Here is a 15,969-nt window from a genome sequence, read left to right as displayed (position 1 = left end):
AAATTAAATATGATCAATATTATCATCAGCTCACTGTTATGAGCACACTTCACAGTTGGAAGACATTTCATTCACAATAAGCCTGTGAAGCAGGGAAGAAATAAGAACAGTGGCTTACCCAAGTAAGGTATCCTATATGTGACCTACTCAAGAGAGTGAAGACTAATGGCCGATTTTTCATCTTTATTCTTTTCACTATACCCCACTAATCATGGGTTATGGGAGGCAAAGAAGAAAATATCAAACTTCAGTAATAATCAATTATATTAGCAATGCCTTCCCAAATTAGAAGATTTGAATAAAAAAGTTTTGGAATACTCACATTCGCCTCACTTTAATATGATATGGGTTGGTTGGTCATTGAAGTCCCTTATAATTTTCCAATACTGTGATTCTATAATAATCATTACTAGCTATTCACAGTAGGTTTGAAGTACATTCTCAGTGGGAAAACCTATTGTACAGTATGTGTAAAAGTGTGCTGCATTTTCTTTAACAAAACTCTCCTTTACACTAATGTTTATGGGTCTTAGGCAATACACCAAAAAGTAATGCAATTTATACTTTGATTGCAATAAAAGGTTGTCAAAATAAATGTTCGTGCTTACATTTATGTTTATATAAAAATAGTAAGGGTCTAATTTAGGCTGACAAATGGAAAAGATTTTTAGAGTTAATACTGCTGCTTCTTTGTGCTAATGATATTTGGGGGCTCTCTGAATTCGAATTTGCTTTTCATTAATTTACAGCTGAGTAATCAAGGCCATAGTTGGCATCCTCAGTGGAAAGGTAGCATTGGGTTTCTATATGCTTTCCTGACCCAGGTTTTCTGTCATAAGCAAGGGTGATCCTTGAATTCTTTAGAGTAGCATCATGTCCTATCCCTACACCTTTTTTGTTCACTGGTACACTCCATTCCCTTTGACCCCTCTTTGCCCAAGAGCATGCCAAAAGACCAATGTCAAGTTTATGAACTGAGATCCAGTAAGTCAAAAAAAAGTTTACTGAGATTTCTCTGCATGATTTGGCCAACAACATTCATTAATAATATTAAAAAACAGCTAGGGACTGATACTGGTTTCCTTCCATATGATATATAGATGTAGATAGATATAGACATATTTTTCTTTTTGTCCAACCCTATGGGGAACTCTCATTGTGGAAACTTCCTCCACAAATACTGATAAGCAACTCCTTTCTAGAAAGTTGCCTGAGGTCACACAATAAGTTTATGTCAGAGGCTAATTCATTTGGATCCTGGTTTTCCTGATTCCAAGGCTGGTTCTTTATACCCTATATGATACTGCCTCTTCTAATAGCTTAACCAGAAAAAAAAAATGTGATAGGATATTGTCTTGAAATGTTCATTCTCCCAGTTGCTTGCTTAGAAAATTCAGTTTGTCATTCATTTCTAGTTTCCCAAGGTAGCATGAGTACAATTCTAAATGCAACAAGGAGTCCTTATAAAGCCCTGGAAGCTTCTGTTCAATGGAGTTTGCTGTTTGGTTCAGTCCAAAAAAATCAGTGAAATCTATCAATCAATCAATTGTTCAATCAACAAACATTTATTAAATGTGTACTATGTGCCAGGCACTGTGCTAAATATTGCGAATACAAAGATAGAAATCAAACAGTTCCTGCCTTCAAGGAGCTTACATTCTAATAGAAGAATAATGGGCACACACACACACACACACATACACACACACAAGCACGCACACAAGCACATATTGAATACATTCAAAATCCAAGGTGGTTTTCGCAGGGGGTGAGCTAATAGCTAGGACGATCAGGAAAGACTTCTTGAAGAAGGTGGCACTTGAGCTGAGTCTTGATTCCAGAAGGCAGAGGTGAGGAGAGAGTTCTTTCCAGGCTTGAGAAACAATCAGTACCAAGGCACAGAGATGGGATATGATAGGAGATGGAGTGTCCTGTGTGTGGAACAGCAGGGAGGCCACTATGTCTGTATCACAAAATGTGAGGCAGGGGATGAAGGGGCAGAAGACTGGGAAAAGAGGAAGGGGCTGGCTTGTGAAGAACTCTAAAGGTCAAACAAAGAAAATTATATTTGATCCTTAAGGTAAAGGGGAGCTACTGGAGTTTGTGGAATGGTGTGTCTATGTATGTGTTTGTGTGCAAGAGACACATGATCACAGCTGCACTTTAGGAAATTCAGTTTAGGCAACTGTGTGGAGGGTGGATTATGGTGGGACAAGTCTTATGATAAGACATTTTAGAGAGAGGCATGTTGGGGCTTACAGGAAAGGAGGAAACAAGCATTTGTTGTGTCTACTATGTGCCAGGCACTGTGCTAAGCGCTTTAAGAGTACTACCTCATTTAATCCTCATAACAACCTTGTGAGATAGATATTGTTATTATTCGCATTTTATAGATGACGAAACTGAAGTAAGTAGGAATCCAGTGATTTGCCTAGGGTCACACAACTAGCACATGTTTGAGGCTAGATTTGAACTCAGGTCTTCCTGACTCCAGACTCAGCACTCTACCTGTGTATCACCCTATACTATCTAGTGTAACAGCTAAGAAAAAAACGCATATATTTGTATGTGCATGTGTGTATGTGTGCATGTGTGCACACACATGTGTATGTGTGTGTACATTTCAGAAAAAGTCTATATTCTTTTTTATTGCTATTGTAATTTATATTACTATTATGACTATCAGTGATAAGAAAGTAACCACTTCTCAAAACAACTCATTCCATCTTGGCATGACTTTAATTGTTAGCAGTTTGTTGCTTGTGTTAAGCTAAAATCTCCCTCCTTGGAACTTTTGCATTTGCTCCTTGTTCTACCCTTTGAAACTAAGCAGAATAAGTCTAATCCTGACAACCTTTTTCATATTTGAGGATCACAATCCTGTCCCTCATATGCCTTCTCTTTTCTAGGCTAACTATCTCTAGTTTCTAAAATTGATCCTCCTGTGATAAATCATTGCCTATCTCATTATTCTACTTGCCCTCCTCTGAATGTACTCTAGCTTGTCAATGTCTTTCCTAAAAGGGGACACACAGAACTTAATACAAACTCCTGAGGTGGTCTCAGAAAGATAAAGTATAGTCAAGGACAGTTGCTTACCTAATTCTGAGTCCTAGACTTCTCCTAGTGCGGACCAGATTGGATTGGACTCATATCACATATCATATGGTCATGAGTCAACATATCACACAGTTGACTCCTCCAGTCTAGTCTATTATAATTCCTAGGTCTTTTTCCTATCATTAGTTCTGTAGCCCATCCTCTCAAATACTCTATTTGTGAGTTGATTTTTTGACACAAATAAGAAATTAGGGTGTAGCAGAAAGTTCAATGGCTCTGGAGCCAGAGAACCTGGGTTCAAATTCACATCTCTGAGTTTTACTACTTTGTGACTCTTAGGTAACTCATATAACCTCCTTAGATCTCAGTCTCATCAGCTGTATAATGGGGAAAGAGAGTGACTGACATGGCCTCTGAACTTTCTTCTATTTCTTGATATGTAATGACTTTGTATTTATCTTTACCAATTTCTATCATATATGGTGGGGATCTTTTTGGATACTAATTTTGTGTCTTCTTTTGGCTATCTCTTCCAATTTCATTTAATCTGCACATTTGAGCTACATGTTATTTATACAAAGTGACTGATTTTTTTTTTAAAGAACCTGTTTTATCAGCTAGGATCAAGAACTAATTCCAGTTATATTTCTCAAGAAATTCATCTCCAAGGTAGCATCAACCCATTATTAATTTCTCTTTGGGTGTGAATTGGGTTCTGGACCCATCTAACTATATCTAGCCTATATCCTTTCATCTCATACATAAGAATAGAATGAAAGTCATTAAATTCTTTATCAAAATCTAGGCATATCTGCAGTATTTCCCTGATCTATTAGTCTAGTAATTCAGATAGAAAATGAGGTTATTCTGTTATGATAGTCTTGACCAAGCCATGCTGGCTTGTTAGAGATTACTGCTTCCATTTTTCATAAACTGTTCATTTAATACTATGCTACAGAATTTTGCCAAAAAATTGAAGTAAATCTTGCTGTTTTTAGTTTTCTGACTCCTTCCCTTTTCTGCAAATTAAGACCTTCCAGTTCTGTGATACATCTTCCATTCTCCACAAGCTTTCCAAATCATTCAGCAATGATATCTGTCAATTATTTCCATATTCTAGGACAAACTTATGGAGAGTTACTAGGAATTCTCTTACCATTTCCTTTACTTGGGATATGGATGTCCTATTAACCTTTTTTACTCTACCCTTCCTAGTTAAAAGGTTATTTTCCTTGGAAGAGAAAACAGAAGCAAAATGGGATTTGAATAGTTCTACCTTCTCATTATTGTCTTTTGACTCATTTCTAACCTAGGCTTAAATCACTGAATAATGATTTGTTGCCTCAGACAAATTGAGATCTGAGAAAAACATTAGCTTAAAAAGTTCAAAATCTCCCACTGCATCTGGGGTCATCTCCAGTCATCCTGACCTATGTCTTGCCACTGGACTCAGATGTCCCTAGAGGAGAGAGTGAGGCTGATGACTTTGCATGTCTCTGTCTCACTTAAATCTTATTCACTTGTAAGTCAAGCTATCACCTTCATGCTGTCATTGGTCTTCAAGAACAAAGGACAAACAACACTATCCACTAAACCAGAAGTATGATCTAAACTCTCCAGTGCAGCTAAACCAGATTAAAACATAATTGAGAGATGTTTAACAAAATAAGTAAAAATACAGTATAACAGATAATGCTAATTTTTGGTTTTCTAAGGTAATATATAGGATCAATTTCTATTTGAGTTTGATACCATTGTATTAATCCACCTAGCTGTCTCATATATCTAAAGTCCCCCTTTACTATTATATCATACTTCCAAAGGAGGCTTATAATGTAGTTCTTGAATTCCTCATCTATTTTCTCCATCTATCTGGGTAATCTTTAGCATATCTCCATGACGACATTACTTTTATTTCTATTTGCAAGGTTCCTCCTTCAAATTCCATGTTATTCTCAGGTCATTCTGCACATCATAAAACACCATTTCATACCCTTCCAAAGTCACACCCTTCCAGAATCGTATTTCAGTCATGAATCCTATTTCATCAAGTCTCAGAGATACCTGAGGTCAAATTTACCTCCTTACGTTAAAACCTCCAGTTGATATGCCTGTTACCTGTATTTTGTGCATGTACGTTTGAACTTTTAATGGGTTTTATTGTTGATTTACACTTGAATGTTGTCATTTGTGAATTGCTAGTTGTCTCTATTACTCTTCTTAGAGTAGATTCACTGCTCTCTGGGGTACTCTGTGAACTCTGATGCCCTGTCTTTGGGATTCTACCATGACTGAGTTAATTCATTTAGTCATTTAACAGACATTCATTAAGCTTCTAAGAACCTTGACATGCCAGTCTAGTAACCCTGTCTAAAATGAAATGTGAATTGTCTGTTACCACTTTTTGTTAATGAAACTACACTGGTTCCTAACAATCATCTCTTTTATTTCTTTTTCCCTAAGGTCTCACAAGCCATTTATCTATTCCAGAATTTTTCTAGGACTCAACATCAACATCATGGACTTATTGTTTGTAGAATCTACTTGTTTTTCCTTTTTGAAAGTTGGGGAAATCTCTAATTCTGAAGTGCTTCTTCTAATCTACATGATTCTTTAAATATAGCCAGTGTATTTAAGTTCTTGAAAACCACTAGGATATAATTTATCCAGAATAGATGACTCAAAGTCATTTAGGTAACTCAAGTGCATTCTTGCTATCCAATCATTTATCTTGTATTTCAGTTTCTTGAAATAAACATATTCTCTCAAGAATATAAATGAAAGCCAGAAGTCCCTTTTAAGATTTCAGGGTTATCTTTATAATATAGGACCACTGCATTTTCATTTACATTTACATTTTAGCTCTTGTATATAGAGAATACCTTTTCTGAGGTGGTAAAAAGAAAAAAGAGGGGGAAAATGGCTTTCATGCTAAGAAAGTTTGAGTATAGTCCCACACTGATACAGATAAATGCTCTTTTTTTCTCCTTCACCACTCTGACTGAACCCTGCAAATGATATAATCCAGTCCTTCATATTATCTCATTCTTTCCATAAGGAAATGTAATTCCATTGCTCTTTAAATACTCTTGAACAGTGTGTGGATATATAATTTCTGAATCAAGATCATAAATTCATCAAAGGCAAGAATCTTATTTTCAATCCTTTATATTTTCCCCACAGTGTCTTTACAGCTCTTTGAATAAAAGATAGTCAAAAGAAGTTGCTAATTGTCTGAAAATGCTGAGTATTCATCCATCCATTCATCAACCAAATCTTTTATTTATGAGACTCTATAAGTTATCAAATGTGAGAGTGAGGGAAAGACAAGTGTCACGGATGACACTAAGGATAGAAACCTAGGTAAATGGAAGGATGGTAGCATCTTCAACAAAAATGAGGAAGATTGGAGTAAGGGTGGGTAGAGGGAAGAAGATGAATTGTTTTACTTTTCCTTTTTTTTTGAAACATGGATTCAGCTTGAGATGTCAGTGGAGCATCCAACTAGAGGTCCAGCAAATGGCTGTATATAAGAGACTACAGTTCAGCAGAGAGATTATGCCTTCATATATAGATTTAGTTATCATCTACAAAGAGATGACAGTTGAACCCATGGGAGTTGATAAGATCAGGAGGTATAGAGAAAGAAAGTTTGAGGACTCAGGACAGAGCTTTAGGGACCACTCATGATAAATGGGTCAGAGAAAGAAGATGAGCCAGGAAAGAGAACTGAAAAGAGTCAGAAGTATCAGGAAAATCATGAGAATAGGTGAGATCAAAGGAAGATGGAGTACCTAGGAAAAGGAGTTTATCAATAGTGTCCTAAGACTGAAGAGTAGTCAAGCAGAATAAGGGCTGGAAGCAAAAGATCATTGGCTTTAGCAAATAAAATGCCATTGTAACAAAGGGTAATTTTCATTAGAGTGGTTGGAGTCAGAAATCAAAAGACATAAAAGGAGGTAAGGCAATGGAGACCATGAGTTTAGATCATCCTTTGTAAGAATTTGTTTGCGGTAGTGAGATGAGATATAGGATGCTTGCTTTCAGAGATGATGGAAGTTAAGGGAAATGACTTTTTTTTGTTTAGAATGAGAGTATCTGGGCATGTTTCTAGACAGCAGGGAAAGAACTAATGGATAAGGAGAAATATTGCAGATGGGGGTATGTGTGTGAAGGAGGAAGCAAAAGGGAGAGAAGAGGGATGAGGGAAAGATAGAGAAGGGGGAGGCAGAAGGGGTAAAATATCAAGAACACACATAGAGGTGAATTTATCTTGACAAGAAGGAACACCATTTCCTTAAAGTTTGGAAAAAAAGAAAGAAAAGAAGTGTGGGTACAGGGGGTAAGGGCAATATATGTAGAGGGACTTTGAAATGTGGAGTAAAAGAAAAGAAGATGCTCATGGCAGATCTCTTTTCTCATTAAAGTAGGAGGCAAGATCTTCAGATGAGTGGGAAGGGAGATAAAATGGCATAACAAGGCTGAGCCTCTGTGAAGAACATGTGAGAGAGTTAATCAGGGCATCATAAAAGCGTTGCCATGATGAAATGAGGATCTAGCTGATATCTGATAACTGAAATAAATAGTAGACACAATCATCATGGATGGATGGCTTTCTCCAACCTCATCAAACAGCACAAACAATAAGTAACCCAGAGCTGAGATTCAACAAGGCATCTGCCTTTTCTTTAGCATTTATCATTCTATCTACCCCAAGTAACAATCCTTTCTCCTAATGAATCCTTCTCTTAACACCAGAATGGCCAAGAATAACGGCAACAACTATAACAAAACCTTTTGTTATCCCTAAATTGGCTTGTCTCTGTTCAATCAGAAATTTCATACTCTTGACACTCCTCTTAACCACAGCCTGCTATACTTTTGTATTAATTCTTTAGTACTTGCCCTTGAATCCATCTTCCATCTTAATTCTGTGTCAGTTTATTATTCCCTTACTTTAACCTCTAAGTACATTGTTTTTAAACTAACATCTCCCTTGATTCATTCAATATGATCCTAGCTGAGGAAAGATTGGGAATTCCAATCCAATAAGCATTTTCTAAGTACTTGCTATGCATAAGGCAATGTATTATGTACTGATAATACAAAGACAAAATGAAACATTGTTCTTGCCCTCAAGGAGTTTATATACTACTGGACTGATACCCGTCAATTAAAGGAAGTACTAGCCAATGGTCAATAGTAAAAAACTCATCAAATTCACAGATTTGTTTACATTACATACATCTGTTTAGCCTCCCATTCTTGGAGCTAATAGCTTGGCTTCTGTCTTTCATCTGTTAGCTTATAATGAGCAGACTAATGTAACTATGGAAATAGAGTTGAGTTCAATAAATACTTGTTTATTGATTGATAAAAGTATACTTATTGAACCTCGATTGCCTTTGCAGAAGATAAAACTTATGAAATTCAAACACACTTTCATTTATTACGGGCAGAAACACTTAATCCCAGGGATTCATCTGTCACCTCCATGCAGGCAACTTCCAAGTCCCTACCTGTAGCTTTAATTCAGTCAACATATTTAACAAGAACTCTCTGCATGACATGGTTCTACGTGGTGGGAAAAATAAAATTCAGACAAAAAGACAGTTTGTGCCTTCAGATAGACTTATAGTCTTGTAAAGGAATAAAATACATGGTTCATAATAGCATAGTTGGGGAAGAACTACCCAAGAAGGAGAAATTGCAGGTGTATGAGAAAGATATTTATTGGAGGGAGGTCCTGGAAAAAGGTGAGAACAAAGAGGATCAAAGATACAAGGAGACAGATTAATTTAGTGATTTGGAAAGATAGCACTTCCTTGTTAGGAATCTCTGGATATATACACTGCTATCATATTCAATAAGTACCAGTTATCTAGGCTCTTTGGGGCCAGTTGCTGCACTCTTTTACCACTATCTGGGTTACAATGGCCAGAACATCTAATCCTGACTGTGGATTAATAGGATCTAATAGCTCGTTCTCCTTCAACATGTAACTGGTGTTATGAGCTACCTAATCCCAGTCAGGCAGCAGCCAACTAAAACTAACAGAATGAAACAGGCTAAAATTGTTTGTTCTATATTCTATATTCTATATTATGTTGTGTATAATATAGAATATTGTAATATATGATATTCTATATTATATTACAAACTGTGTCTAGTTGATTAAAGTTTCAGACAGCTATTTATTTAGGGTAAGAAAATTCCTTGTAATTCTTGTCACTTCCATAATTGGGATTCTATGCTCCCCAAACCTATTAGTTGCTGTGTGGAGACTAAGATAATAAAACTTCCCTCTTAAGGTCACCTTTGGCATGCAAATGAATTTAGATGAAGCAGTCATGGTCCACATCTTTGCCTTCATGATGTTTATTGACCAGCAACAAAACCTTACTGATCCTCTATTGTTTACCTCTGAATAGCAGTTGTTCTGTTGTCTCTCTATGGTAAATAGAATAGAGATATTTGATTTTCTGTAACTAGAAGAAAACTGGTATTAGCAGAGAGAAATTTTAAGGAATGGGGGAATTAAGAATATTCCTACCTCAACCATAGATTTATATTTAGAGCCAGAAAAGGATACTTAGGATCATGGAGTCCAAGCACTCATTTACTTACTTGTCTAAGTTTACACAAGAGAGTAAATAGCACAACTTGCTTTCAGATTCAAGCCCCTTGACTTTAAATATAGTGTTTTTTCTTCTAAGTGAAATAGGAAGAGGTGATGGTATAGTTGGGGCATTGAGAACACTGGAAAAGGGTTGGAGCAACTGCTGCAAAGAACTAGATAAAGGGTCAGTAAGAGTCTAATAAAAAGATTGCCTTGCTGAAGTAAGGACCCAAAAGAAATTGTGAACCAGAAATTTGTATTAATTGAAATCAGCATCCATTTCCTGACTTTCTCCAGTGGTGCTCAGTGACTCTAGAGGAGCTAAGAAATCAGATCCTGGGCATCACCCAGGAATGGAGATTAGCAGGTTGAGAACAGAGATAACAAGGGATTCTAGGGCAGGGGTTCCCAAAACTTTTTGTATCACAGATTCCCTTTGGCAGTCTGATGAAGGCTATGAACACATTCTCAGAATAACGTTTTTTAAATGCACAAAGTAAAATACAAAAAACTAATTATAGTGAAATAAAATTATCACGTTTTAAAAATTCATTAACCCTAGATAAAAAACCCTGTTGTATCAAAACAAAATGCATGAACACATTTTAATAAAATAAAGTTCCCAACCTCCCAAGCCCCCCAGTGCATCTTCCACCCAACAAATAGGCCTGTCTGATCCTTTTGGTTCATAGATGGTTCTGTAGCTTAAGAAACATATTTTAAATTGTGTTTCCATTTGCAATGGTAGGAGAGATGGGAGAGACAAAATCAACACACAGGACATGCCCCTGATGTTTTCTGGGAAAGGCTAATGATGAGATTGGAATTTAATTAGGATTAGAGTGAACAGGTATCCAATGGGGGCAAATTGTAGAAATGGTCATTCTTTCTTCTTTCCCAATTGCTTTATGGACTACTCACCCACATTCCCCAACAAGAGGCTATTCCTAAGGAATTGAATGTCACTCAAAGGAAGCACACCAGACTATAGTAGCAGAATATGTGGTAATGGAAAGAATATTTTCTTACACTTAACTCACTGTTGGATTTCCCAACTCACCTGCCCACCCTAAGCCTTTTTTTCTTTCTTTGCAAAGTGGAAGAATAATATTTGTACTATCCATTTCACTAGGCTGCTGTGCAGAAAGCACTTTGTACACCTTTGTGCACTATAATGTGAGTAATGGTTATTATCATTGTTAGTATCATTCCCTGATACCCTTCATATATCTGCCTCAATGCTTTACTTACACTTTACTTTAAGTTATTGGTTTCTTCTGATAATGTGTTTGGTCTGATTCCAAACAAAATTACCAAAAAGAACAAACAGGTCATCATTTTTCAATGACCTCCTGTTCTTGTTGTCACTCCTTCTGAAAGTCTTAAGTGGATTTTGACTGGCAGCTAGGCCATTTATTATCTATAAAATGTGATTAATAATAAATTTGATCCAGTCTTATGTTGTCCACTCCCTGACTCCCTCAATGAGCTTTGAAATCATCATCATTCACTCAATTATCTTGGCGCCAAATCTCACAGGAGGTGTTTATTCCTCTATCAACCTGGAGTCAAATATATTTGCCTGGGCTGCCTGTGAAGTTGATTCAAACCAAACTCCCAGACACAATAAGGGAAGTGAAGAGATCATAGAACTCTGAATTAATGATGGAATGATATGTGAATTTGCAATTTTATTTTCCATTCTCTTGTTAAGAGCATTCTTCTTTGTGGAAAATATGGGCTCTGTATCATTTATTTTCCCCTCCACTATCATAGGAGGGGGTATGGTGGTGATATAGCAGGATTTTTGATTTCAGTCATGAATGGATCCTCAAATCTCAATCATGAGAAACTCTTGCATCCACTGCAGTCCTCCTCTTATGTGGAGGTGGACCACTTCATTAAAGGCTAGTCCAGCAAATCATAAGCCCTAGTCATTCCTGTCAAGCTGGAGACCTCGTTTCCTTTTTTTGTTTGTTTGCTTTCTTTCATTTTTAAATTATTATTGCTTTGTCTCAAATCATGAAGACCATTCACTAAGGTATGGAAGGAATTGCAATTGATCTCCATCACTGGAGGGAGGGCCTATCAACATGAAATAATGACTCCTTTGGAATTCTGAAGCAAGAAGAATCAATCATATCATAGACTCTCTGTGACCAAAACCAGTGATGGAGGGACTTGATCTAGATTATAGTGAGCTGAATTTTTTATTTAATTAGAGTGTTTAGAGTAAATTCTACTCCCACAACTTCCCTTGTTCAGATTCTATTATTAATATTTTTATGAATGAAGTCTACCCTTTCTAGCTCTCCGTTCTTCTTAATGTTTTAGGTATTCAGGAAGAGGCTTATCACTTGACTTAGCCTAATTCTTTCATGAACCATTTCATAGAAAGAATCTGAGTGACTTATTATTAAATTCTTTTAAAATTTAAAACCATGACAATGTGGCATGGTATGGCAACAGAGCTGTCCATAAAACTAGGAGTACTCAATATCAAGATTGAAATGTATTTACACATTAAATGAGAACTTTTCAAATAAGCACATTGAAAATAGATTTATTAAAAACAATATAAGTGAAGACCTGCCCTTATCTAATTTAGCTCATCATGGGTATCCTTACAGAATCCTATACCCTTTTACTCAGAAAAGGAATAGAAAAGCAGAAACAAATAGAAACATCCTTTTTGATATCTTGAGATTTCTCCTTTTATTTTGGTAAAGAGATAGACTTACCTTTTTCTGCTTAATGCCCACCTACTTTGAAGTTACCAAGCAAAATTAAAAGCATATTTCTCCTGGCCAATGGACAGCCTTGAACTCTGTGGCCATCTGTCATTATATATGCTCTCAGGACTATAAGTAAATCATCAAGACATGTTTTGAGGTGGCTAGGTGACTCAGTAGGTAGAGTGTGCGGGACTTGGAGTCAGAAAGATCTGAGTTCTAATCCTGCCTTAGACACTTATTTGCATAATTCTGGGCCAATTTCTTAACCTCTGTAAGTCTCAATTTCTTCATCTATAAACAGAGGATAATAATTGTACCTACTGCTAGAGTAACTGTGAAAATGAAATGAATTAAAACTATAAAGTGCTTCCCAAACTTTAAAATGCTATAAAATGCTATTATTATCATCAATTGGTTCCTGATTCTCCCCTCTTCCTTCCCCATCAGTTAACGTTCTTTCTCTTGATATTGCTTTGTATTACTTTGTGCAGCAGCTGCATTTGCTTATCTGGGAATTTCTTAAAGAAAGAGACTTTAATTTTTGGCTTCGTCACCACCAGTGCCTAGTACAGTACCCAGCATTCAGTAGACACAATAAATATTTGCTAGGTTGGCTTGAATACAATCATACAGCATCTGAAAGCACATAATTTTTCTGCCACCAAAGAAATACTTCATTTGGAAAGCTTTGTGTCCAGAGGAAAACTTTCAGAATTTCTCGGGCAGTCAGCAGATCACCGTGGTTGGCATCAGAACCGAACCCTGGCTCTGCATTTGCTGCTTGTATTGCCCTGGAGAAGTCATTTAACATTTATTGGCTTCAGTTTCCTCGTTTGTAAAATGAGGGAGCTGGAATTCTAAGATCCCTGTCAGGTTTAATTCCATGAGCCTAGAAGTACATTAAAAATAACCTCTCTGTTCTTCTATCTGCAAAGAAGGCTGCCTGGGTTCAAATCCTTGCTTCGACACAACATCTGTATGACCTTGGGCAATTTCTTTCACTTCTTCAGGCCTCAGTTTCTTCATCTTTAAAACAAGGGAGTTGGACTAAGTGTTCTTTAAGGTTTCTTCTAATTCAAAAGTTATGATGTTAGACTCTCTTCCCAATAAGACAAAAAGTCTAGCCGTGATTTGACTAACCTTTTATTTGACTCATATGATTCTCCTTAAAAAAATCTTGATGATTTAGTCTCATACTTTTTTCTCTTTTCCTATGTGAATTATTCTCTGTCAATACCTAAGTCCACAGAACTTATGACCCTATTTCATAAATGTAGGAGAGAATTCTCACTGTCCTGTGGGGTGAACAAAGTAATTAGCTGAGTAGTGACAATGAATTTTCCCCAACTGAGAATCTGGCATGAAATGGAAAGAATATGAGGCTGTGGACAGCATGGAAAAGAAAAAAAAAACTTGTCTCTTTTGGAAGCCCAAGCAATTTTGATGGTATGCAAGGTGAACTATATCAGAGGATTCCTGTTTGGAGAAGGAAGAGAGTTGGATCAGTTTGTCTGAGAGAGTCGTATCTGCTTCTATAGAAATTTCAGTTTGACCCAGACTAAAAGGAACAATTATTTCTGTGGTTAGGTGTTCTCATCAGGTATACTTACGTATTTGGCTTAAAAATGGGCCAGAGCTCCAAGAAGCATAGTCAAAGCTGTGTGAACAATTTCACACTTCATAAAAGAGCAGAAAAAATAATAATATTTCTCTGAAATAGATTTTTAAAAAAGAAGGGGAGGGAAAAAAAGACCAACCATGGCATTTTTCTGAATTTTTGGTAACAATGAAGTAGAATTTTTATTTATTTTGGGGGGTAGGTGAGGAGGAGAGAAGAGGAGAAATACCGTAAAATCCATGGCAGGTCTAGAAAGTAAAAGTTCTCCAAAGATCCTTCTTCATGGTTTCCTGTGTTCAGGAGTTGGACCACCTCCACAACTCAGGTCAGCAAATCCCATAGTTGACAAACTATTAGACAAAGTTCCAGGGGTGATCAAATTGGTAAAGATGATAAAAGACAGAAAAAGTCAATGTTGGAAGAGCTGTAAGAAGATAGGCACACTAATATACTATTGATGGGGCTATAGATTGATCCAACTTCTAGAAAACAATTTAAATATTATGGAAAAAAGTCACTATCCTTTATCATATCCTTCAACCCAGTGATCATATTACTGGGCACATAACCTAAGGAGGTCATAGGCAAAGGAAAAGAACCACATAAGCGAAAATATTCCTAGCAGCACTTTTTGTGGTAGTTAAAAAAAAACAAAACTAGAAATAAAGTGCTTACAGATTGGGGGAATGGCTGAACAAATTATGGGATATGTAATAGAATATTATTGGGCATTAAGAAATGACAAATATGAATAATTCAGACAGAGGAAAGCGCATGTGATCTGATATAAAGAAAAGAAAGCAGAATCAGGAGAGCAATATATGGACACTGAGACTACAATTATGTAAATAATAAACAATATTAAAATGCATCTAAACTTAGATTAAATGGATTGCCAATCTTGGCCCCAGAGAAAACAGATAATGAAATGTGCTTTCCTTGACCTTGGTAGAGAGACGATTGTAGGTATGGGATGTTGCATCTACTGTCAGATAATGATTGTTTGGTTATACTTAGATGTTTTGCTTTGTTACTAGCAAGGATTCTATTAGGGGATGTACATTACAAAATGATTTTTGTGAAAAGATCATCAATAAAACTAGACTAAAATTTCAGAAGTATTAGATTTGTCTCCCATTTCCACTCTGCATTAAGAAATACATGCCCAAAGCAGGAAAAATAAAGTGAAGTCAACTTATAGAATACTAAGCAAATTGGGAGGTAGTGTAGTATTGTGAGAGCGTTTGAGTTCAAGTCAAAGGGGCCGGGTTCAAATTCCATATCTGCCATTTACTAGCTATGTGACCTGGACAAATTACTTTACTTCTATGGGCCTCAATTTCCCCATTTCTAAAATGAGGATATAAAACAGATCTGCAAAATGCTCTAAATTCTAACATTCTATCATTCCTTTCCATAGACACTGTGGCAGTACTACCCTCCATACTTACTTCCCCGACCTCGGTGGGAGGCAGTCTTTCTCCATTCATCAATCAGGTTTTTATGCAGGTCTCAGGCTTCTTTCTGGCCATGATCAACACTTGCATGCCCAGGGATAGAATAAAGTAGTCAGCAAACAGTCTCAGCTCAGCGATCAGAGTTCACTAACCTCATTTGCTACTGCTGGTCTTGCTGATATCCTAGAATGTAGACCTTGTCTGCCCCTATAGTTCCTATCTCCTCTTGCCTGAACTTGACCTCACACTTGCTTCTTATAATTGGCTCTGTTTAGCTGAATTTCAATGCCTCACTCCTCCTGGCTAACCCAGTCTCATCCTTGACCATGTGTCAGTGTGATTTTTGCTCAGTTTGCCTATAAAGTGAAAGAGCTTAGGGTGTATGATACTTGGGTGGGTGGGTGGGGACAAGAAAGGGGAGAGTCAATCTGTAGTAGATCTGTAATGATTCAGAGCTTTAATGAAACTTCTGCCCCTCAT

This window comes from Notamacropus eugenii, chromosome 6 (assembly GCF_028372415.1).
Source record: "Notamacropus eugenii isolate mMacEug1 chromosome 6, mMacEug1.pri_v2, whole genome shotgun sequence".
Taxonomy (NCBI): Eukaryota; Metazoa; Chordata; class Mammalia; order Diprotodontia; family Macropodidae; genus Notamacropus; species Notamacropus eugenii.
Note: the sequence above shows the minus strand (reverse complement) of the source record.